The sequence below is a fragment of the Olea europaea genome, chromosome 10, assembly GCF_002742605.1.
Source record: "Olea europaea var. sylvestris chromosome 10, O_europaea_v1, whole genome shotgun sequence".
Taxonomy (NCBI): domain Eukaryota; kingdom Viridiplantae; phylum Streptophyta; class Magnoliopsida; order Lamiales; family Oleaceae; genus Olea; species Olea europaea.
This window is the reverse complement of record NC_036246.1, coordinates 30,017,909-30,045,764: the sequence shown is the minus strand read 5'-3', so window position 1 is coordinate 30,045,764 and position 27,856 is coordinate 30,017,909. Positions and strand designations below refer to the sequence as shown.

Sequence of the window (27,856 nt, the reverse complement as noted above, 5' to 3'; positions counted from 1 at the left end):
TAGCTATCCACTGTCTTGGATGGGACGTGCTATACTACTTCAACGTTAATTTTAGTATTCAGATTCTATCCTCTTGATTTTTATGGACATTCTTATGTTGTATTCTTGTATTTATGGGTTGGAAAGGAAAAAAGTAAACATATATTGGACACAAATGAGAAATAAAACTGTATACTGCACTAGTGAGGACTGAATGCAAATCCCACAGCTGAAATTCTGGTTAAAGAACATGGCCAAAAAAGTTGATTTCTATTACTATTACAAGGGAAATACAGTTTATTTATCACGTAGGTTCCAAATTCTGAAACATTGTATTCCACGTGATTTCTTCGACACTACTCAACCAATCCTGACCATAATCGCTGTCCATTATTTCATGATCCCACGTCTTTTTTGTGATATGCGAGTTGCTATCTCAGCCGGAGCTTTGAGAGTCCACAGTCCACTGAGGGGCTCCCATTTGTGAGCATCAAGATCTTTTGGCCAGACTCAGCAACAGAATCTACATTTGTTAGCATCATTTGCCTTTTTGGCATTGTTGTTCTCAACTTCTTGTTCTTCTACAGTATAGATACCTTCAATCTCAAACAATAATTCCTTTTCAGTACAAGAGCCGAATTTTCATTATGAACCAAACACGAAACATGCTTAGCAAGAAATGTCTTGGTATGCTTGATGGCGAAAATGAACAATAACATTGGGTGTACTCTTCAAAATAATTAAAAAAAATATAATAATAAAGTACTTAGCCTTGTGATTTCAAAATAATTTTACTTTGTTTTCTGTGTGTAAGAATTCTTCATTAGTTTCTTTCCTGCCATTGCAACAGGTGTACTTCCACTGATCACATTAGAGAGCTAAATGACAAAAATGAAAGCTCACTAGTTAAAGACAATTTCCTTCTAATCTGCGAGAAATTGGCACTAAAGATGCTTAGTAACATCGGGTATTTTTGAAGGTTATGTTACTGTGTAATATTAATGGGAAGTTAAAACTATTTGAAAGTTCAGTGAGTTTTCACACATTTTATAGAACTTCACATAATAGCTGATCAAATTTCGTAAGGATAATATTCAAGTAAAATTAAAATGATTAAAATGATAGAGAACATGTGATCTTATTGTAACACAATGAACAAAACATACATATGCTGGAAAACGTTAGCAAAAGACCAATTTTTTTTGTAGGTACATGGTGCACAAACCTTTCTTTTGTTCAACCCAATTTTTTTTGTAGGTACATGGTGCACAAACCTTTCTTTTGTTCAATGGAAGAAAGAAAAAAAAATGTTAAAAAATCAAAAATAATGTTGAAATCTGGAAGATAGAAATTCAATTGAGCGTACATAAAAGCAAAGGCAACAGTCTTCATTTTAGAAGAAATAAAATTATTACGCAACACCATAACTACCCCATCAATGGTACCAACAAACACAAGCGAGAGAATATGAATTCAACGACAGGCAAGAAAATGAAAGGTTAATATCATATCATATGACTTTATTATTAATCCATGTACAAAGATTAAGCTAGCATTTAAACTTATTTTCCTTGTAATGAGCATCTTTGATTGTTGTCAAATGAAGGGCGGTCATATTTGGCGGGTGAAGTCCATCTTTCACATTAGACTAGCCACTTGCACAATACATTTTATGTTCATGTATCTAACATATATTTTAAATTTGAGAAAAACAAAATGATAAAAGAAATTGTTACATGTTGTTCAAAATCAATAAAGTAAGTTTGGAATGAAAAAGTGGAAATAAAGCCGATAAAAGAAATTGTTACATGTTGTTCAAAATCAATAAAGTAAGTTTGGAATGAAAAAGTGGAAATAAAGCCAAAACTTGTAACAATGTGACCGCATAGGCCATTTCGGCCTGCGGTCGCATGATCATATGCAAGGCCTAAAGGCCTTGCCTTGGAACTAACTATGCAGTCGCATAGGTTTGGCCTGCGATCGCATAATGTTAATAACTTGCTATTAATGGCGGCTGTTATTTAAATTCTAGTGGCATTTCACTTGATTTTTGGCACCAATTCGTGGAGAACTCATTGAAGTCTATATATAGGTTATTGACATTCATTACAAACATGAGAAAAATCAATTTGATGATTACATTGTCATTCAACAAAAGAGCAAAATCTACTATCATATTCATCTCTTTGTGTTCTCAAGTTTTGGAATATATCACTAGTGCTGACGTGTTAAATCTTCTTCAAGGCTTGACAATTCCTGTGAATCATTTGCGAAGATCCATGTAAGCATCAAATTCATCTTGAAGGGGGCAAATATCATTTGAGAACAACGATAACGTATTCAAGCCTTCTTAATTTTCTTTTTTATCCTTTAATTAATGTCCTTGATTTCTTGGTTTTGTCTTTTGTTTCTTCTCCATTTTCCTCTTTGTGAGAGCATATTTCCAATAGAATTTGCAAAGAAATTGACTAAATTGCAATTCTCGTGAAAAAGAAAAGGACTAATAAGATGGTGAAATGAAGTAAAAGTCAAACACCTATTTGATAAAAATAACGTAAGGGTTTCTCTTTCTATTCATACGAAAGAAAATATACAAATTCTATGACATGTTGTTTATAGATATTATCAGTTTTCATCGACTAAGTAAATGAAATAGAATCAAGGATAGGTAGCTTGCTGATAAGTGTATTAGCTTCATGTTTGAACTGAATAGTTGATTGGGGATAGATTCAGAAAGTTGATTATTTGACAAATGGCTGTGAACAATGAAACTCACTTCTTGTGAATGGAGAAAGCAATAATGAAGGAGAAACATAATTCTAAACGCTTTATAACTCTAAGAGAGAATTCATGGAAGTGTCTAGCATTAAGTAGCATGTCCAAACCTAACGTAGTGTTGCTGGCAACTGGAATGGTACCATTAAACTTTTTATAACTTAGATCCAGCCATAGTGAATCAAGCATAAAAAAGTTTCATTTTTCCATTAGAGCAACAAAAGCCTTTAGTTTCTCGAAAAAATTTGCATGCACCACATGCATACAATACATGTCAGTAATACATATGTAGTAGTTGATATATTCAACATGTCAAAACTTCCATGTAATTCAGAATAAAAAACATTAATCCGTTCTTCATTTGAAATAGAAGCCCTCAAAATGAAAATGTATTATAGATTCATGTATATAGCCAACACCAGAATTATTATTTCGAGATAACATAAGATCATTTACCCTTTTAAGATGATCAACACTTGCGTTTTGAACCCGATTCATCCTATCTATCTATCTTCAATTTTGTTATTGGCGAATGAAAGTATTAAATGATTTACTTGTACTTTGAGAAATATTGTCAAAATCAAAACAACCCGACTCTTCATGAGGTAGATGTTTCCAGAGAATCCATCAGAACAATAAATTTACCACTGATTAAAATAAAATGAAAAACATTCTTTTTAGTTAAAAAACTGCCAAATGATAATAATAATAATACTAGATTTAGCACAATGTAAAATAAAATTGATTGAGAAAAGTCATGAGGCTCTAGTAACATTTACAACATGAATAAATTTAACAAGTAGTGAGGAAATGAACATTAAAGTCGCTGCCTCGTATATCGATGAAATGAAATCTACATAAGGTCACAAACATTTTTGATATGCTAGTATTTCTTTTAACAGAGAGTTGTAACTATAAAGGATGATCTGATTGCACACACAAAAGTCTCATAATGTTGTCAAGGACCGAAAATCGACTAATATGCGTTCCATGGCTAACGGTAGGAATAATGAAGATCGAAGTTTTAGGATGAAAAAATGCATAGTGACGTTTAATAAGTGTTTCATTTCGATCATCTCTACTATATTTCATCAACAAACAATGATACAAAATGGTTAAAAGCTGCAAGTATGAATGTGAAAACGTATGTTATTTGAGAAATTTGAATAAATATGAACATTGTTAAATTACAAGTGAAAGCAGTAATTAACTGGAAGACCAACACTCCAGAACCAAAATCAGTTGGTTTGAGTCATTTTACACATGAACAAAGGTTAGTCTCAGCTGAAATCATTTTAAGTTGCCCGGCTGAAATCAGTATACGGGCAGGCCAGTGCTATAATCCGTCCGTCCATCCCAATTCCTCTTTAAAAAAAGAAAAAGAATAAAATAAAATAAAATAAAAATTAGTAAAAATTTTTTTTGTGTAATATATATATATATTTTTTTTTAGCCTGTGTTCATGCCAAAAGTTGGATTCGCCAGTGTATACGAGTCTAGGACAAAAGTAAACGAAGTACAGACTTATACGAAAGACAATTAAGGAAGAGTTGTTACTATGGAGTTGGAAAAAATTAATGTTACAGAGTTGTTGAAGATCATGAAGCAGGGAAAATGAATTTTGTGGCTAATAGTAAAAATAATGAAATTGAAAATTGAAAAAATGCAGAAATGTAGAGTGATGTTTAATGAGTCTCTCATTTAGATCATTTCTAATACACTAACCAACAAACGGTGACATGAAGAAGTTCAAAAGTATAAGAAAGGAAAAACATATGTAATTTAGAAAATTTGAGTGAATGTGAAAATTAATACACTTAAATTAGAAGTGATAATTTACTGAGAAACCCAAGCCTAATGAACTCAAATAAAGTCCATTTAGGTCAATTTACACATGAAGTCAGTTTATAGGTAGATCAGAATATACGTTTTAACTTTTAATCTTCTTTGGTCGATATCGTGTATTAAATATGTTCTCATCTAACTAAATTTGAAAATATGATTATTTTTTATTTTTTAAGCAATAAGCTAACATTAATCTTCAATAAACTACTCTATCACATTGATATGTGAGGAAATGTAATATTTAAATCATACCATATTATTTAAAGGCCGATTTTTAATCTTGGATAAATTATCAAAAGCATAGGAAATTTTCAATGCTATATTCCTTATTTGCTAATGAATGCACTCAAGCAAAAATTATGTGTAATCATTTTGAGATGGCAAGTATGAACATCATTGTGATTAGTATATAATAGCACATGATTATAGAATTAAAGGACTATTTAGAAATAATTAATTGAATATTATATTATAGACCGTGGATACATATAGGAAAAAATAATATTATTATCAGTATATTAATTGCAGTTAATACTTTCATCAAGGTCACCAACATATCGAAATGTATCAACAAAACAGTTAAATTTACTAAAATGGTAAAAAACAGCAACTAAAATTACATATTTTAAAAGTTTGATAACGGATATGATTTTTAATCCATTTTTATTTGCTAAATTATTTTAGTAGACCGTAAGAAATCAAACATAAATAGTTTTGTTTTGTTTCCGTTCATTTCACAAAATTTCTGCTAAAAAATGATATCCATATAAATTATACAATTTTTAATATTAAGTATAACAATAAAGATATTTCCTTAATATGTAATCCCAAACAACTTTATTTTCTTAATGTGTAATTGCAAACAACTTCCCAAATCAATAATCTTCTTTACAAATGCAAACAATAACAAAACTATAAATAGTATGGTTTAAAAACACTCCAAACATATCCATAGCAAACTCTTGTAATCCTCTTTCTTGGTGACGTGGTATGAAGGTTGTTACATATGAATAGATGCGTATCCTTATCCATTCATTAAAATGCAATGAATATAAAAGTGGCGTATTCTGACACCCAAGCAATTATAAAAAGATTTGTGGCTGACCTCGGCGCAACATGATAGTAGAACAAAAAGCTTATCGATCAACCTCGATTACAACGTAAAAGTTGATAAAAAATTTGATGATCAACTACATTTTTAAACTGATCATAGATATCTTTTAAAAAGTAAATCTCCATCTAACGATCAAGCAAAGGGCCCACTCGACTACATTCGGAGAGGCTCCTTTGTGGATTGGTCAATTTTTGCTTTTGTCGGGCAGTCGTCAAGTTGACTGAGCAGCCTACTAGGCAATAGACTATGATGTATTGTCTTGGTCACACAGGGAACTTAGGTTGAAATTTCTCGAGGTGGTCTATATGTGGCAGTTCAAAAGCCGTAGATTGAGATTTGGGGGAGATTCTGAATCAATGCAGTGATAGGATTTTGTGGGTATTGAAAGTGACAAAGGGAATGGGACTTGTGTATGGTCGGAGAGAAATTATTAAGACCTATACGGCTATACCTAGCAGAGTTAATACTAATTTTTGGTAGGTTTATCATTGATGTAGACAATTTGATGCAACATATGATTAATCTCAATAGATTGAATCAGAGGGTAAAAAGCTTCCAAAACCATTAATGAATCATATATTAGCACAATAAATAAATAAATAATGTGTTTAATGGAAAAAAATGATAAATATCAACGTATTTATCAAATATGTTTTTTGTTACCGATAACTAAAACATGGTACATAAAACGTAAATTTGCAAAATATGACATGAAAATTGTATATACGCCCTAAACATAACGTTTATTTTGTAAATTTTCCAAAAATTCTGTATAGCGAAACTTTGTTTGAAAGATAAACTCAATAAATACAACCAAATTTAATAAAAAAAAGAAAGAGAAATAAAAAAAAAACCCCGTCTTTAATTCGAGTTTCAATCAAAATTGGACTTTATGACGGGTAAATGAAAGAAAAGGGTTTAATAAGAACTTAGTTTATACAATTTTAAAAGGTCGACAACTGTAAATCAATAATAATAAGTTGGAGGTTTCAGTACCACCTCAAAGAAATGTAACCCTATTATATTTTCTTTTCTATCTCAGTAATATCGAAAAGCCTCACATCCATTGCTCCGAATAATTTAAAATAATTTCTAGAATATTTGGAAACAAATCATCCATCCAAATTGCGATTGCTACCCCCTCTTCGACTTTCTTCTTTACTGCCACTCGATCAAAATTTTGACAACTTATTAAATCAAATCTTGTTAACAAATAGAAAAATGTCACGCAATATACTTCAAGTGATATCATATTTGAAATGTTGTTTTATTATTTATTAACTAGAGCTAATAAGTAAATGATAAAGTAGAGTAAATTTCATACAAAATGTAAAAGAGGGAATTGCACCCATGGCACTTTTTGGATTGACATTTATAAAATGTCACACTTTAATAATTTTGACAAATATGTTTTGAATTTTTTTGCACTTCTACAAATTTTAAATACCTTACACGTCATTTGTTAATTTTTGATTTTACTAGTTGAAAAAATTATACTAAAAAGTTGAAAATATGAATGTTAATGAGCCGAGCCGAGCTGAATCGAACCGAATCGAACCGAAACTAGAAGTTTGGGCTTGACTTGAGTAAAAATGTTCGGATCTTTTTTGGGCCTAAGCCGAGCCAAGTTTTTGCTCGACCAAAAAATCTAGACTCGACCCGAGCTTTCAGCTCGAGGCCTTGCTGAGTCAGCTTGCTTTTTTTTTTTTTTTTTTTTTTAACAATGATTTATTTGACTACATCGGTTTTTTTTTTTTTTTTTTTTTTTTATTCGTGACAATTCTAATATATTTTTAAAGAATTTAAAATTTGTGCAATTTATATGAATTATAAATTAAATAAAAGTTGCGACCCTCTTCCCGTTTTGGGGTTGAGACCGGCTAAAATCAATGTAGACGTAGTTAAAATTGTACACGAATAAAATATTTCGTATATAATTTTTCTTGAAACAAATAGATTTAAAAAATTACATTTTTTTAAAATTAATCAATTTAAAAACATACAATATTCTTATACTTGGATCTATTGTAACTCTTTAGCCATGATACTGTCAATTTGTTCTTGAATATGTAATTTTGTACATTCTCAGTCCTTTAAGCATATTAAAACCTTCAATATATCTTCTTTTAGTCTAGATTTTTCGTTTGATAAAATCCAACTACTTAAAACTAAATGCAGCCTACGATGCCATTGTAGATATTGGATGTGTTAGTAGATCATATGCAATTTTGGACACAATTGGATATTACGTTTTGTTACATCTCCACCATGATAGAAGACTAAATTCCCGTAATTCTTTCGGTTATAACACACTCTTTCGGTTATAACACACTACGAACGTCCACACACATATACCTAGTTAACTCATAGGGAATTTCAAAATTTGTACCACTAACATCTATCGAGCTAGTTATAATAAAATGAAAATTTATTTTTGTGTGTCGTACGAATTCATTTCATGTTAAATCTTCTTACATTAGAATTTGTTATGTTAATGGAGTTATAGATGGATTTCGAACTCCTTACACTAAGAGTGTTCGGAAGAGATGGAAGAATAGTACAAATAGGACTCACTAACTCGGACAACTATGTGTTGCATCTGGATTTATAATTTTTCATATTATTTCCAAGTTATATCATGACGTGTACGCCAAACAACTTATTTTTTATGTTTGTTTAGTTCATGTTCATCTATGAAAAGACATTTTTATTGTGTAGCCGGCCAAACTATCCTGATATCATTTATAAAGAATTGTTTGTAAATAATGGATGATCAATGATACTATCACTAAATTCCTTTTTCCCAACTTGGATGATGTTTCTAGCCAATTATCTCAATCACTCGACCATAAAGTCGATGATATTTTTCGAATACATGGTTCCTCTTATTGTAATGTTTCATCACCCGAGGTTATTGTCATAAGCTTGGACGATGAGGAGGAAGTCAATGGGAGCGAAAGTTCAAATGTCGACGACACTTGATGTAAGCAAATAATGCTTCATGTTATCGGTTAGATTTAAATTTTCCAATTTTAATGAAAATTACGTGCTAATATATAACCATAATATTGCGTGTTTGATCAATCATAATGTTTGGATATTTTATTTCGTTTACTACTTAACAGCTCGCAATTAATGAAATCTTATGTTTTGTAAAAAGTAGAACGTTTTTTGTACCAGAATAAAAGCTGCAACGGTAATAACACAAAAACGACAATATGACATAAACAACGAACAACATAATTGTAATGTTCAAAATACAACCTCAAGCCATAAATATCATTCAATTGTACGTGTTTGGTGCTAGAACGGGTTCGGACATGTGGCCCGATTGTGTCCAACTCGCCTCCATGCGACAAGATAAATCTTAAATTATTACTCATAGCTAAAAATTCGAGATATCAATAATAAAAATTCAGCACAATTTATATATTGGACTTCTAAAATCATGTTTTTTAAAGAATTTAAAATTTGTGCAATTTATATGAATTATAAATTAAATAAAAGTTGCGACCCTCTTCCCGTTTTGGGGTTGAGACCGGCTAAAATCAATGTAGACGTAGTTAAAATTGTACACGAATAAAATATTTCGTATATAATTTTTCTTGAAACAAATAGATTTAAAAAATTACATTTTTTTAAAATTAATCAATTTAAAAACATACAATATTCTTATACTTGGATCTATTGTAACTCTTTAGCCATGATACTGTCAATTTGTTCTTGAATATGTAATTTTGTACATTCTCAGTCCTTTAAGCATATTAAAACCTTCAATATATCTTCTTTTAGTCTAGATTTTTCGTTTGATAAAATCCAACTACTTAAAACTAAATGCAGCCTACGATGCCATTGTAGATATTGGATGTGTTAGTAGATCATATGCAATTTTGGACACAATTGGATATTACGTTTTGTTACATCTCCACCATGATAGAAGACTAAATTCCCGTAATTCTTTCGGTTATAACACACTCTTTCGGTTATAACACACTACGAACGTCCACACACATATACCTAGTTAACTCATAGGGAATTTCAAAATTTGTACCACTAACATCTATCGAGCTAGTTATAATAAAATGAAAATTTATTTTTGTGTGTCGTACGAATTCATTTCATGTTAAATCTTCTTACATTAGAATTTGTTATGTTAATGGAGTTATAGATGGATTTCGAACTCCTTACACTAAGAGTGTTCGGAAGAGATGGAAGAATAGTACGAATAGGACTCACTAACTCGGACAACTATGTGTTGCATCTGGATTTATAATTTTTCATATTATTTCCAAGTTATATTATGACGTGTACGCCAAAAAACTTATTTTTTATGTTTGTTTAGTTCATGTTCATCTATGAAAAGACATTTTTATTGTGTAGCCGGCCAAACTATCCTGATATCATTTATAAAGAATTGTTTGTAAATAATGGATGATCAATGATACTATCACTAAATTCCTTTTTCCCAACTTGGATGATGTTTCTAGCCAATTATCTCAATCACTCGACCATAAAGTCGATGATATTTTTCGAATACATGGTTCCTCTTATTGTAATGTTTCATCACCCGAGGTTATTGTCATAAGCTTGGACGATGAGGAGGAAGTCAATGGGAGCGAAAGTTCAAATGTCGACGACACTTGATGTAAGCAAATAATGCTTCATGTTATCGGTTAGATTTAAATTTTCCAATTTTAATGAAAATTACGTGCTAATATATAACCATAATATTGCGTGTTTGATCAATCATAATGTTTGGATATTTTATTTCGTTTACTACTTAACAGCTCGCAATTAATGAAATCTTATGTTTTGTAAAAAGTAGAACGTTTTTTGTACCAGAATAAAAGCTGCAACGGTAATAACACAAAAACGACAATATGACATAAAACCTCCTCCTCCTCCTTGAGCACCACCTCCAAACCCACCACCAAATCCTTCTCCGAAACCAGACCCTCCCCCTAGTCCTCCACCACCACCACCACCACCTCCACCACCACCGCCACCTCCTAAATTCCAGTGATCAAAGGAGACAAACACAAAAACGACAATATGACATAAACAACGAACAACATAATTGTAATGTTCAAAATACAACCTCAAGCCATAAATATCATTCAATTGTACGTGTTTGGTGCTAGAACGGGTTCGGACATGTGGCCCGATTGTGTCCAACTCGCCTCCATGCGACAAGATAAATCTTAAATTATTACTCATAGCTAAAAATTCGAGATATCAATAATAAAAATTCAGCACAATTTATATATTGGACTTCTAAAATCATGCAAGTGGCACCTACGAATAAATTATACCAAACAACAGCAAATCGGTGAGACTGATAGTTATAATTCTTGAATTAATGTGTGAATTAATGGGGGTCTCATTAACTTGGCGGTTACTAAGTACGTACTAATGATTTAATTTAATTTCTATAGTGATTAAGTTGTGTAACAGTAGATTAATTAGGCAATAATAGATGTTCATATTCCTTAGTGGTTTATACACGTTCTCAGATCTTTCCAGGCGTTTGGCTATTTATGAAGATCACTGTAACTCATATGTTATAGTGCAACATTTCAGATTACACAGTCACGTAAATTTCCATTCCAATTTTCACGTGTTATTTTTATTAAGTTACCAAAACATTTATTTTCCTGTTTCCTTCCATTGTTGGTCATGCATCCCTATTTTTTTCCCAAGTGCATGATGGCTTTTCTTACATAAGTTAAACATCAAAACATGGCATTAATTAGTATTAATGAGCAATATATGTACTCAAAAAGGAATCTACAAGGTAACTTGGACATTTAACGCCCAAAAGGATATTTTTGAGCAAAAAATGACAAATATTTTACAATTGATAATATATGGGACATCTATACAAAATCCTTGAAGTTGATTACAAAAAGGCTACTTAAATAATCTTTTAACCATCTCTTACAATCTTCTCTGAGCACTTTAAGCGCATGCATGGCAAAGCTAAATTTTTTCCAAGTGATTGAAAGCCGTGAATTTTAGATTGCGTCAATAATAAGTGAACTAGCTACGGGTCTATTCCTATTTACTTAGAATGGATATTGCAAATCAGTAAAAATGTATATTTAATTAACATGTTATTACATTTTTGAAATTTATTAGAAACGTCTATTCCTATTTACTTAGAATGGATATTGCAAATCAGTAAAATTTATGTGTGGGTTACTCTCAATTACCAAACTTTAATTTGTCTCAGTCAAATAGTTGAACTACAAATTTATTTTCATGTTTCTCACTTAGTTATCTTAATCCATAAACTAAACATCACAAGCCTACGTGAATGTTAAATCATTTGGCTGAAAATACTCAACACTTGATAATAATGATTGATTTTGCGGGTGATTTTTTTTTTTTTTTTTATTAAGATCAATTGAAGCGATATTTTTACCTTTGTATCATTTCGACAAGTGTACACGTACAAGGGGCATATTAGGTTGGCTTGACTATTAAGGGACCATTACTCTTCGATTGCTCAGAAGATGAAATTATTTTATGTATTTCTTTTACTAAAATAAGAATTCTTTCTAATCTCTTCAATTATTGAAAGAAAACAATGGATTAAACATGAAACATTTTGCATAATGAAATTTATATTAAACTTGTGGACTTGTTGTAAATAATGCATATCGAGATCAAATTTATTCAAATGTATTAATCAACAAAATGAAGCTTACATTAAATATATGCAATCTAATACTTTATTTTTAATTGAGCCATGAAAATGATCACTAAGTGTGAATTGGAAATGTATGGGACTGAAACTTCTTTAATTACTTAAGGGATTCCTCCACCTCCCATTCCACCGCCATAGCCAGCACCAAATCCAAATCCACTCCCAGATCCTCCACCCAATCCGCCTCCACCACCGCCTCCACCACCAAAACCTCCTCCTCCTCCTTGAGCACCACCTCCAAACCCACCACCAAATCCTTCTCCGAAACCAGACCCTCCCCCTAGTCCTCCACCTCCTCCACCACCACCACCACCTCCACCACCACCGCCACCTCCTAAATTCCAGTGATCAAAGGAGACATTTTTATCATCGACAGGATCATCTGAGTCAACTAGCTTTCTCGCAGTGGTGGTGCAAATAAGAACCCCAAGAAGAACCAAGAGAACAAATTTGGAAGTCATCTCAATTTGTAAGTAAAAGATAGATTTTTGATTGATGAGAATTTAGGACACAGAAAAGGGATTTTATAGCTTGAATATCAGTTATTTGCATTAAAGTTTATTAATTCTTGAATTAATGTGTGAATTAATGGGGGTCTCATTAACTTGGCGGTTACTAAGTACGTACTAATGATTTAATTTAATTTTTATAGTTATTAATTAGTGTAATAGTAGATTAATTAGGCAATAATAGATGTTCATATTCCTTAGTGGTTTATACACGTTCTCAGATCTTTCCAGGCGTTTGGCTATTTATGAAGATCACTGTAACTCATATATTATAGTGCAACAATTCAGATTACACAGTCACGTAAATTTCCATTCCAATTTTCACGTGTTATTTTTATTAAGTTACCAAAACATTTATTTTCCTGTTTCCTTCCATTGTTGGTCATGCATCCCTATTTTTTTCCCAAGTGCATGATGGCATGTGTTTGGTCTTTATTACAGACAATACACAATTACTGCCCGTCTCCCACAAAAATTTCCAGTCCCAACAATCCGTCTCACGCACACTCTTTTTCCTGTTTATGTATATATTTCAGCGTTGAGCTAAGTAACAACAAGAATTTCTATGAAAGAATCTTCCCAGAAGAATGGAGCCACCATGGGTGGGCTTAGGCGCTGCAGTTTGGGCAGAAATAGCAGCAGGGAGTGCCTATACTTTTCCTTTATACTCTCCTTCACTGAAATCAGTTCTCGGCTTCAACCAGAAACAGTGGACCTTTCTTGGAGTGGCAAATGATATTGGGGAGAATGTTGAGATTCTTCCAGTCATAGCCTGCTACAAATTTCCACCACGGGCTGTTCTTCTTGTGGGTGCTTTGGACTCTTTCTTGGGCTATGGTGTTCTTTATCTTTCTGTTAGCCAAACTGTTCAGTCCCTGCCTTATTGGGTTGTAAGTTCTGCATTTCCCCCTCTATTAAGACTTGGGATATTTATTAGAAACGTCTATTCCTATTTACTTAGAATGGATATTGCAAATCAGTAAAATTTATGTGTGGGTTACTCTCAATTACCAGACTTTAATTTGTCTCAGTCAAATAGTTGAACTACAAATTTCTTTTCATGTTTCTCACTTAGTTATCTTAATCCATAAACTAAACATCACAAGCCTACGTGAATGTTAAATCATTTGGCTGAAAATACTCAACACTTGATAATAATGATTGATTCTGCGGGTGATTTTTTTTTTATTAAGATCAATTGAAGCGATATTTTTGCCTTTGTATCATTTCGACAAGTGTACACGTACATTTTATTGGCGTTTTGGACTTTTCCTGTGCAAAAGGACTTACGCTACAACACCATTCTGATCAAATTTATTCAAATATATTCTAAAACTTGCTTTCCATTGTAAAACAGAACCCTTATATAGCTATATTTCTTTGGTTTGGAGAGTGCACCGAACTCGATCCTATCTAGAAAGATTCTAATAAATTTGTAGTGAACTACAACACCATTCTGATCAAATTTATTCAAATATATTAATCGACAAAATGAAGCTTACATTAAACATATGCAATCTAGTACTTTATAATTGAGCCATGAAAGTGATCACTAAGTATGAACCAGAAATGTATGGGATTCCATCTTGATTCTCGACTAACTTGTATAGGAAACAAACATTTCTATTCGTCATCATGGTTGATGATCACCGTCCAACATCGCAGACGACCCCTTCCACAATGTCCAATGAATAAAAATGCATTCCAACTTCATTGGAACATGTGGCGGTGGCCCTACAGCCACATTGGGTGGTCATCATCAGATCTAGATGTGTTACGTTTCACGAAGAGTTGGTCAATGATTTCTTATTATCCAAAAACCAGATTTTTTCTTGAGATCATCTTGTGATTGCTACTCAGCATTAATTCACAACAGCCTCTGAGCTTATATTCTTCAATTCCTCAAATTGCTAGTTAATTTGTATCATTTAACAGTTAAATAATTTCGGATACTGGTTATTTTGCTATCACCACCATCTTCATCTTCCTTCTTCATGCATGCATCACCTGAAAGATGACTACATAATATAATCTACATGTAAATGGTAGATAAAAAATTTCCTTTCTATCTAATCATTGCAAATAGTCTACTAACTGCCCACTTCATAACATCCACATCTTGTTAACTGAAAATCGCTACACAACCATCTAGAACCATTTTGTAAGTTTCTACTAATCACTATCTAACCAGTTAGAATAACGATGTCTCTTTATTTATTTGGCACAATGTTTTGAACAAAGTTCAGATTTTACCTTCATCACCATTTTAGTTCCCTTTCAGGCAGTGACAGATCTCTTCTAACTTAATATTTGATACTGTGACAGCTGTGGATTGCACTATGTGTTGCCACTAACAGTAGTGCATGGCTTGGTATGGCAGTACTTGTTGGGTTACCAACATGAGGAATTTTCCTCACAATCGAGGAACAGTTGCTGGACTACTAAAAGGCTATGTTGGTTCCAGTGATGCAGTTTATAAAGAGGTTTACAGTATGGTGCTTAATGGGTCAGCTTCAAACCTATTACTACTCCTAACGCTGGGCATTCCCATCATATGTTTTGCAATGATGTATTTTATCCGGCCTTGTAGTCCAGCTTCTGAAGACTCTTCGAAGCATGCTTATTTTCGTTTCACTCAAGGAACCCGTCTGTCCCACAGAATTTATCTCCTCACAACGACAATTTTAAAAGGCGCATTACTCCTAGGTAACACCATCTCCTACATATTTGTCTCCATAGTGGTCATTCTTTTGATGGCTCCTCTAGCAATACCATTAAAAATGACATTATTCCCTGCTAATCATAAGAAACCTAGCCAATCTGATAGTGACGACAGTGGTTCGACCCTGACATGTCCTTTGCTGACTCCATCTTCATCAGCAGAATATCTTGGAAGTTTCTATGAGAGCGAAGATATCTCAGAAGTGGATATTCCTCTTGCCGTGGATGAGGGAGCGGTGAAGAAGAAGAAGAAACCTAGGAGAGGAGAAGACTTCAAATTCCCTGAAGATATAGTGAAGGCTGATTTTTGGCTCCCATGGACTGTTTACTTTCTTGGGTTTGGTTCTGGATTGGATTAACTGTCCTCAATAATTTGGCACAGATTGGAGATTCGCTTGGTGTGAATGATACGACCATTTTGTTAAGTTGGTTCAGCTTTTGCAAATTTTTAGGTCGCCTTGGGTCTAGAGTCGTTTCTGAATACTCAGTAAGTAATCACAATTCTCTTTCTTACAATTAGAATTGGATATAACTCCCAAATCTAATCGGATTGGACTTGAACTAAATCGAACCAAGCGATTCTTATTAAGATAAATTCATGAATGGGTATCTGAATTGAAAATCGACGGATTCAATTCAGTTCTCAATTTTGGACCAAGAACTAAATTATCGAATAAGAACTGAATTTTTCTATTTTTTAATTTATTTATCTTAAACAACTCAAAATATTTTATTTTTTTCTAAATAAATTTGTTAACTAATTATATCCCAAATAAAAAATATGAATTTCCTATTTCTAATTTTCAGCCCAAGCTCAATTTAATCAAATTGACTTAAATTCACCTAATCTATTACTTTACTGTATTCTTGTTTCTACAATTTTGAGGAAATCGAATTGAAAACTCGGCTATACCTCTCTTCATTGTTGTGAGCTCGCTATCTTCCGCTTTCTATGATTTTAACAATCAAATCTATGAAGAACTCAACGAAGAGAGGATGATTGGATTACATTATTTTGTAAGAGTTAAAATTAAAAATATCATTAATTGAATTAATGTAACGTTGTTGTAAATATTAAAAAAAATTCATTATTGCATGGTACCCAAGAGCCGAGTGGAATCAAATCGAACCGAACATAATGGAATCGAACCCGAAAGGTTCCATAATTAAATTTGGACATGACAGTTCCATTTACTAAATACTTGAAAATTCGAGTTTAAGAACCGAACCAGACTAGTGCCTTTTTTTTTCGTAGTGCTTTGACTAGATTAAATTATAATTTAAGTTTTGCCAAATAAGCTTCTAAATTTTTTTCGATGGTTCTAGGATGGCTGTTGTATATATAGAGCCGTGAACGTATAGGGACAAGAGCGTTGAATTTCAGAACAATTCAAAATTTTCTCCCTCGAAATACTTCTAGAGATTTTTTTTTTTTTTAGGGCCCATTTGGGATAGCTTTTCAGAAAACAGAAGGAGCTTTTGTGGCCCAAAAGTGCTTTTGGACCCGTTTGGCTAATTTTATAAAATGACTTCTTCTAATTGAAAAAGCGGCTTCCTCTAAAAGCTCTTCTAGAAAAAGACGGGAAGTCAGTTTTCTAGTTTAATGAAAATTTAAAATTCCAATATTACCCTTACATTTGTAAAGAACAAAATGAAATTCCAACCGTCCTAAGAAATCACGACCTTTTCAATTCTCTTCATTTATTCTTCTCCAATCCCTTTCTTCAGTTTGTGCCTGCAGAAATTCCTCTCATCTCTTGGTAAGATTTTGCAGTTTACATTCAATTTCTTATCATTTTATTTTGCAACATTATTTATCTACAACACATGGGTTAACTACAATAGATTCGTATCATTGCCTTTTTAATTTTTCTTTTCTGGGTTTTATTCAAGAAATGACGGGTTTAATGTGTATTTATTTGGGTTTTTTAATGTGCCTTCGGTTTTCGAAGATGGGTTTGTGATTGGGTATTTCCTGTTCATCTACATGCGGCCAATTGATGTTACGGTAGGAATTTCTTTTATCATTGGCATTTTCGTTTTGCCATATGCATTTCATTTTCTTTGAATTTCTTGCTTCCGAGTGCTGCTGAGTGGTTTTGTTTAATGAATGAATGCTTGTGCAGTGTATTTACATATAAAGTGAGAAAGCAGAAGTTGGAAAAATCATTTTTAAATGATTGCAACTATGGATTTAACATGAAATCAGTAAAGACAGACTTCTGAGTGTGATTATTTTTGCTATGATAAGGAATTTTTAATTGAACATTTTAAGAAAAATGACTCTGACTTTTATATATTATCTTTATTGAAATCAGTAAAGACAGACTTCCGCATCGACAAAATAAGGAATTTTCAATCCCACAAGTTACGCAAAATGTATACTATGATTATACTCTAAATACATAATTCATTTGCCTGTCAAAAAGGAAATGAATGGTTATCGTATTTTTGCCATGATTGATTCAATATCTTTCATTGATTAAAACAGCATATACTCATGTCCCTGCTTCTCTACATTTTCTAATTGAATCTCTGGTATAATCGCCATTTATAAAGCAAGAATATTGAGAAACAATTAACTGTAAATAAAACATTTTTAAATGTAGATTGCAACTGAGGGGATAAAGGGAAAATTAATTACTCTTAGCTCTTTTTCTTATTTCTTTCAAAACCCGTATGCACCTGCAACTTGATTTCTTGTCATGCAATATGGAATGTTTGTGACAGCTTCCTTATTTTAGTTTTTGTAACACCATTATCTGACGGCTTAATGTTATGCGCGATTGCATGTCAAAAATGATTCCTCGAACATTTTGGATGACAGTAGCACAAATAATCATGATCTTAACATTTCTTCTATATGCTTCAGCTCTCAGTCCCACTCTCTATGCTGCAACAGCATTGCTTGGAATTTGCCACGGTGCTCAATTTCGCATTATGATTCCAACTACATCGGAGCTTTTTGGGGTTGAGACACTTTGGATTAACATTCAACTTCATGCATCTTGGAAATCCAGCTTTTGCATTTCTCTTCTCACGTTGGCTTGCCGGTCATGTATACGACACAGATCCAGCTTTTGCATTTCTCTTCTCACGTTGGCTTGCCGGTCATGTATACGACACAGAGGCAGCTAAGCAGCAAGTGTCGTCTTGCATGGGTCCTAATTGCTTTAGGTTCACATTTCTTGTTTTAGCTGGAGTTTGTGGTTTGGGAACTTTCTTGGGCATTATACTCACCGTCAGAATAAGACCGGTTTACCAAATGCTTTTATGCTGTAGGTTCCTTCCATCAGCCTGCAAGCTCTGATCATTGATAACGAAAGTCTTTTGCAATCAAAGAGTTTGGGGTCGAGTTACACTCCCATCTCAAAGTCGTGTATTCAAGTTATTGCAGACTTGTATAGGTAATTATTTGGTCATGTATAAGCATGTGTTTTGTATATTACATTGTTCTTTGAGTTCCTCATGAAAAGGATGAATTTTTACGGTCTGTTCTATCTATACTGAAGATAATACATATCATGGATACTAGCTATCCACTGTCTTGGATGGGACTTGCTATACTACTTCAACGTTAATTATAGTATTCAGATTCTATCCTCTTGATTTGGCTCTCTTTGTTCCTGTGATTTTTATGAACATTCTTATGTTGTATTCTTGTATTTATGGGTTGGAAAGGAAAAAAAGTAAACATATATTGGACACAAATGAGAAATAAAACTGTATACTGCACTAGTGAGGACTAAATGCAAATCCCACAGCTGAAATTCTAGTTAAAGAACATGGGAAAAAAAAAGTTGATTTCTAATTCTATTACAAGGAAAATTCAGTTATATTCATCATGTGGGTTTCAAATTCTTAAACATTGTATCCGACGTGATTTCTTCGACACTGCTCAACCAATCCTGACCATCATCGCAGTCCATTTTTTCATGATCCCACGTCTTTTTTGTGATATGCGAGTTTCTGTCTGAGCCGGAGCTTTGAGAGTCCACCGAGGGGCTCCCATTTGTGAGCATCAAAATCTTTTGGCCAGACTCAGCAACAGAATCTACATTTGTTAGCATCATTTGCTTTTTTGGAATTGTTGTTCTCAACTTCTTGTTCCTCTGCAGTATAGATACCTTCAATCTCAAACTATAATTCCTTTTCGGTACAAAAGCCGAATTTTCATTATGAACCAAACACCGAACATGCTTAGCAAGAAATGTCTTGGTATGCTTGATGGCGAAAATGAACCATAACATTTGGAGTATTCTTGCTTTAATTAAAAAAATAAAAATAAAGTACTTAGCCTTGTGATTTCAAAATAACTTCACTTTGTTTTCTGTGTGTAAGAATTCTTCATTAGTTTCTTTTCCTGCCATTGCAACAGGTGTACTTTCACTGATCACATTAGAGAGATAAATGACAAATGAAAGCTCACTAGTTAAAGACAATTTCCTTCTAATCAGTTAAAGACAATTTCCTTCTAATCTGCGAGAAATTGGCACTAAAGATGCTTAGTAACATAGGGTATTTTTGAAGGTTATGTTACTGTCTAATATTAATGGGAAGTTAAAACTATTTGAAAGTTCAGTGAGTTTTCACACAAATTTTATAGAACTTCACATAATAGCTGATCAAATTTCATAAGGATAATATTCAAGTAAGATTAAAATGATTAAAATGATGGAGAACATGTGATCTTATTGTAACACAATGAACGAAACATACATATGCTGGAAAACAATAGCAAAGGACCAATTTTTTTGTAGGTACATGGTGCACAAACCTTTCTTTTGTTCAATGGAAGAAAGAAAAAAAAATGTTAAAAAATAAAAAATAATAATGCTGAAATCAGGGAGATAGAAATTCAATTGAGCGTACATAAAAGCAAAGGCAACAGTCTTAAGTTTAGAAGAAATAAAATTATTACGCAACACCATAACTACCCCATCAATGGTACCAACAAACACAAGTGAGAGAATTTGAATGCAACCACAGGCAAGAAAATGAAAGGTTAATATCATATCATATGACTTTATTATTAATCCATGTACAAAGATTAAGCTAGCATTTAAACTTATTTTCCTTGTAATGAGCATCTTTGATTGTTGTCAAATGAAGGGCGGTCATATTTGGAAGGTGAAGTCCATCTTTCACCTAAAACAAAGCATGGTATAATAATAAAAATCTTTACAGATTGAATTGGATAGCTCTAAAATTCATTATATCTATGTGCTGCTTGTTAGAATTAGAGACCAATCCCATTAGTGGGAACTAAGTTGTAAACCATGATTCTAATATATTAAAGGCAACTTACCAGCCACTTGGCATGAGCGTACAGGACAATACATTTTATGTTCATGTATCTGACATATTTTAAATTTGAGGAAAAAAAATGATCAAAGAAATTGTTACATGTTCAAAATCAATAAAATAAGTTTGGAATGAAAAAGTGGAAATAAAGCCAAAACTTGTAACAATGTGACCGCATATGCCATTTCGGCCTGCGGTCGCATGAGCATATGCAAGGCCTTACTATGGAACTAACTATGGGATCGCATAGGTTTGGCCTGTGCGATCTCATAATGTTAATAACTAGTCGTTAATGGCCATTGTTATTTGAATTCTGATGGCTTTTCACTTGATTTTTGGTACCAATTCGTGGAGACTCATCGAAGTTTATATATAGGTGATTGACATTCATTACAAACATGAGAAAAATCAATTTCATGATTACATTGTCATTCAACAAAAGATCAAAATCTCCCATCATATTCATGTCTTTGTGTTCTTAAGTTTTGGAAGATATAATTAATGCTTACGCGTTATATCTTCTTAAAGGCGTGATAATTCCTGCAAAACATTTGCCAAGATCCATGTAAGCATCAAATTCATCTTGAAGGGGTCAAATATCGTTTGAGGACAACGATAACGTATTTGGACCTTCTTAATTTTCCTTTTTATCATTTCATTACTGTCCTTGATTTCTTGGTTGTCTTTTGTTTCTTCTCTATTCTCCTCGTTTGTGAAAGCATATTTCCAACAGAATTTGCAAAGAAATTAAGTAAATTGCAATTCTCGTGAAAAAGAAAAGGACTAATAAGATGGTGAAATGAAGTAAAATTCAGACACCTTTTTGATAAAGATAACATAAGGATATCTCTTTCTATTCATACGAAAGAAAATACACAAATTCGATGACATCTTGTTTATAGATATTATCAGTTTTCATTGACTAAGTAAAAGAAATAGAATCAAACATAGGTAGCCTGCTGATAACCTGTGTATTAGCTTCATGTTTGAACTGAACGGTTGATCGAGGATAGATCCAGAAAGTTGATTATTTTACAAATGGCTGTGAACAATGAAAATCACTTCTTGTGAATGCGGAAATCAATAATGAAGGAGAAACAGAATTCTAAACGCTTTATAACTCTAAGAGAGAATTCATAGAAGTGTCTAGCATTAAGTAGCATGTCCATACCTAATGTAGTGTTGCTGGCAACTGGAATGGTATCATTAAACTTGTTATAACTCAGATCCAGCCATAGTGAATTAGCCATAAAAAGTTTCACTTTTCCATTAGAGCAACAAAAACCTTTAGTTTCTCGAAAAAAATTTGCATGCACCACAATGCTTACAGTAGTTGCATGTCAGTAATACATATGCAGTAGTTGATATATTCAACAAGTCAAAACTTCCATGTAATTTAGAATAAAAAACATTAATCCGTTCTTCATTTGAAATAGAAGCCTCAAAATGAGAACGTATTATAGATTCACATACATAGCCAACACCAGAATTATTATTTCGAGATAACATAGGATCATTTACCCTTTTAAAATGATCAATACTTACAGTTTGAACTCGATTCATCCTATCTATCTATCTTCAATTTTGTTGTTGGCGAATGAAAGTATTATATGATTTACTTGTGTTTTGAGAAATACTTTCAAGATTAAAACAAACCGGCTCTTCATTGGTAGATATTTCCGGAGAATCCATTAGAACAATAAATTTACCACTGATTTGAATACAATGAAAAAATATTGTTTTAGCTAAAAAACTACCAAATAATAATAATACGAGATTTAGCACAATGTAAAATAAAATGGATTCAGAAAAGTCATGAGGCTCTAGTAACATTTACAACATGAATAAATTTAACAAGTACTGATGAAATGAACATTAAAGTCACTGCCTCATATATTGATGAAATGAAATCTACATAAGGTCACAAACATTTTTGATATGCTAGTATTTCTTTTAACGGAGAGTTGTAACTATAAAAGATGATCTGATTGCGCATACAAAAGTCTCATAATATTGTCAAGGACTGTGAATCGATTAATATGGGTTCCATGGCTAACGGTAGGAATAATGAAGATCTAAGTTTTAAGATGGAAAAATGCATAATGATGTTTAATAAGTGTTTCATTTCGATCATCTCTACTACATTCATCAACGAACAATGATACAAAATGGTTAAAAGCTGCAAGTATGAAAGTGAAAACGTATGTTATTTGAGAAATTCGAATAAATATGAACATTGTTAAATTACAAGTGAAAGCAATAATTAAATGGAAGACCAACACTACAGAACCTAAATCAATCTGTCTGAGTCATTTTACACATGAACAAAGGGTAGGCTCAACTAAACTTCATTTTAAGTTATCCAGTTGAAATCGGTATACAGGCAGTGGTGGATCTAGCACCTGGCGAGCATCCGCAGCTGCGCGTGATGGATCTGCCAGCGCCAGCAGGCTTTTTATTATTATTATTATTATTATTATTTTTTGGTCGAGAATAGAGTTTAAGGATATATTACTGGTAAGTCAATTTCTTTACAACCTTTCCTTTTGGCGAAGTTGGTAAGCACTTGCATTTCCATTTTTGAAGTCCCAGGTTGGAAACTTTTGTCAACCTATTTATTCTACCAACATTTTTAGTTATACAATTTTTACCAAAATTGTTATAATAAGAAAGGCACAAGAGAGGATTCGAACCTATGAGCCCTTGTTATGTCAGAAATATTGAAATCTTAACCACTATGACACTTGTTGAGTTGGGATACTAAATTTTACAAAATAATATATGTTAGATTTTAATACTTTTTATGCAATTGTAAAAATTCTAATTTCTAACTCGTGCTCTTCCTTTGAATTATACAAAGCAACAATGTCATTTGGTGAGTAGGGTTTATTCTTATAACATAATTATATATATTCAGCTTCATGAAAATAATTGTTTTATTTAAATTTTAAGCCTTGTTTGATTCCCATTTATTTTAGAATAATTTTTTTTTATCTTATTTTCGATCATATATATTCTCTAATAAAATAATATTACACGTAAATTTAAAATTTTTCTTTATTTTTAAGTACACGTTCTCCATCAAATCACTATTTAAAAGGAGCTCTTAATATTTTAATTTGGCCGACGGTCCATGGTCAACGACTGCGTGTGTTGACTCAACATCCTGAATTTGCCACTGTATACGGGTCTAGAAATACACACAAGAGAACTGTAAACATTTCCAAATCAACCAAGTAATCTTTAAATATATCCATATCAACTTCCTCTAATCCTCATGAAAACATTAAAAGCAAAAATCAAACAAAAACTCAAGCTTGTGAGCTAGACAAAAGTAAAAGAAGTACGGACTTGTACGAAAGAAAATTTTAGGAAGAGTTGTTACTACGGAGTTGGAAAAAATTAGAGGTGTAATGATCTAGTGGCAATGTTATAGAGTTGTTGAAGATCAAGAAGCAGGGAAAATGAATTTTGTGGCTAATAGTAAAAATAATGAAGATGAAAATTAAAAAATGCAGAAATGTAGAGTGACGTTTAATGAATCTCTCATTTAGATCATTTCTAATACACTAACCAACAAATGGTGACATGAAGAAGTTCAAAAGTATAAGAAAGGAAAAACATATGTAATTTAGAAAATTTGAGTGAATGTGAAAATTAATACACTTAAATTAGAAGTGATAATTTACTGAGAAACCTAAGCCTAATGAACTAAAATAAAGTCCGTTTAGGTCAATTTACCCATGAAGTTAGTTTATAGGTAGATCAGAATATACGTTTAAACTTTTAATCTTCTTTGGTCCATATCGTGTATCAAATATGTTCTCGCCTAACTAAGTTTGAAAATATGATTTTTTTTAAGCAATAAGCTAACATTAATCTTCAATAAACTATTCTATCACATTATTATGTGAGGAAATGTAATATTTAAATCATTTTAAATTAATTAAAGGCCGATTTTTAATCTTGGATAAATCATCAAAAGCATAGGAAATTTTTAATACTCTATTCCTTATTTGCTAATGAATGCACTCAAGCAAAAATTTTGTGTAACCATTTTGAGATGGCAAGTATAAACATCACTGTGATTAGTATTTAATAGCACATGATTATAGAATTAAAGGACTATTTAGAAATAATTAATTGAATATTATATTATATTAATTGCAGTTAATACTTACATCAAGGTCACCAACATATCGAAATGTATCAACAAAACAGTTAAATTTACTAAAATGGTAAAAAACAGCAACTAAAATGACATATTTTAAAAGTTTGATGACAGATAAGATTTTTAATCCATTTTTATTTGCTAAATTATTTTAGTAAGAAATCAAACATAAATAGTTTTGTTTTGTTTCCGTTCATTTCACAAAATTTCTTCTAAAAATTGATATCCATATAAATTATACAATTTTTAATAGTAAGTACATCAATAAAGATATTTCCTTAATATGTCAATAATCCTCTTCACAAATGTAAACAATAATATGGTTTAAAAACACTCCAAACGTACCCATGGCAAACTCTTGTAATCCTCTACCTTGCTGATGTGGTATGAAGGTTGTTATGTATGAATAGATGTGTATCCTTATCCCTTCATTAAAATGCAGAGAATATAAAAGTGGCGTGTTCCGACACCCTAGCAATTATAAAAAGATTTGTGGTTGACCTTGGCGCAACATGATAGTAGAACAAAAAGCTTCTTGATCAACCTCGATTACAACATAAAAGTTGATAAAAAATTTGATGATCAACTGCATTTTTAAATTGATCGTAGATATATTTTAAAAAGTAAATCTCCATCTAACGATCAAGCAAAGGGCCTACTCGACTACATTCAGAGAGGCTTCTTTGTGAATTGGTCAATTTTTGCTTTTGTAGGGCAGTTGTCAAGTCGACTGAGTAGCCTACTAGGCAGTAGACTATGATGTATTGTCTTGGTCACGCAGCGAACTTGGGTTGAAATTTCTCGAGGTGGTCTATACGTGGCTGTTCAAAAGCCGTAGATTGAAATTTGGGGGAGATTCTGAATCAATGCAGTGATAGGATTTTGTGGGTATTGAGAGTGACAAAGGGAATGGGATTTGTGTATGTTAGGAGAGAAATTATTAAGACCTATACCTAACAGAGTTAATACTAATTTTTGGTAGGCTTATCATTGATGTAGACAATTTAATGTAACATATGATTAATTTCAATAGATTGAATCAGAGGGCAAAAGGCTTCTAAAACCACTAATGAATCAAATATTAGCACCCAAAAAAAAAAAAGTTGTGTTTAATGGAAAAAAAATGACAAATATCAATGTATTTATCAAATATGTTTTTTTTTGTTACCAATAAGTAAAACACAGTAATGTTCAAAATATAACATGAAAATTGTATATACGCCCTAAATATAATGTGTATTTTGTAAATTTTCCAAAAATTCTGTATAGCGAAACTTTGTTTGAAAGATAAACTCAATAAATACAACCAAATTTAAAAAAAGAAAGAAAGAAAGAGAAATAAAAAAACCCCATCTTTAATTCGAGTTTCGATCAAAATTGGACTTTATGACGGGTAAATGGAAGAAAATGGTTTAACAAGAACTTAGTTTATACAATTTTAAAAGGTGGACAACTGTAAATCAATAATAATAAGTTGGAGATTTGAGTACCACCTCAAAGAAATGTAACCCTATTATATTTTCTTTTCTATTTCAGTGATATCGAAAAACCTCACATCCATTGCTCCGAATAATTTAAAATAATTTCAAGAATATTTGGAAACAAATCATCCATCCAAATTGCGATTGCTAAACCCCTCTTCGACTTTCTTCTTTACTGCCACTCGATCAAAATTTTGACAACTTATTAAATCAACTCTTGTTAACAAATAGAAAAATGTCACGCAATATACTTCAAGTGATATCACATTTGAAATGTCATTTTATTATTTATTAACTAGAGCTAATAAGTAAATGATAAAGTAGAGTAAATTTCATACAAAAAGTAAAAGAGAAAATTGCACCCATGCCACTTTTTGGATCGGCATTTATAAAAATATCACATTTTAATAATTTTGATAATTATGTTTTGAATTTTTTTGCCCTTCTACAAATTTGAAATACCGTACATGTCATTTATTAATTTTTGATTTGACTAGTTGAAAAAATTATACTAAAAAGTTGAAAATATGAATGTCAATGCACAGAGCCAAACCGAAACTAGAAGTTTGGGCTTGGCTCGAGTAAAAACGGTTGAGGTTTTTTTGGGCCTGAGCCGAGTTGAGATTTTGGTCGGCCAAAAAATCTATACTTGACCAGAGCTTTTGGCTCGAGGCCTTGCCAAGCTAGCTTGCTTTCTTTTTTTTTTCTAATTCGTGACAATTCTAACATTTTTTTAAAGAATTTAAAGTTTATGCAATCTATTCGAATTATAAATTAAATAAAAGTTGCAAGCCTCTTCCCTTTTTGGGCTTGGGATCTGCCACAATCAACGTAAGCGTAGTTAAAATTGTATACGAATAAAATATTTCGTGTACAATTTTTTTTGAAACAAATAAATTTAAAATTTACGTATTTTTTTTAAATTAATCAATTTAAAAACTTACAATATTCTTATGCTTGGATCTCCTATAACTCTTTGGCTATTATACTGTCAACTTGTTCTTGAATACGTAATTTCGAACATTCACGGTCCTTCAAGCATATTAAAACTTCAAATATATCTTCTTTTAGTCTAGATATTCTGTTTGATAAAACTCAATTACCTAAACTAAATGCAGCCTCTGATGCCATTGTAGATATCAGATGTGTTAGTAGATTGGTTGCAATTTTGGATACAATTGGATATTGTCTTTTGTTACATCTCCATCATGATAGAATACTAAATTCTTGTAATTCTTTTATTATAAC

At 32.0% G+C, this 27,856-nt stretch overlaps 1 pseudogene; it reads left to right on the top strand.

The window, feature by feature from the left end:
- Positions 1 to 13,474: 13,474 nt before the first annotated feature.
- LOC111401790 overlaps positions 13,475 to 27,856 on the top strand; it is a 42,472-nt pseudogene continuing 28,090 nt past the window's right edge.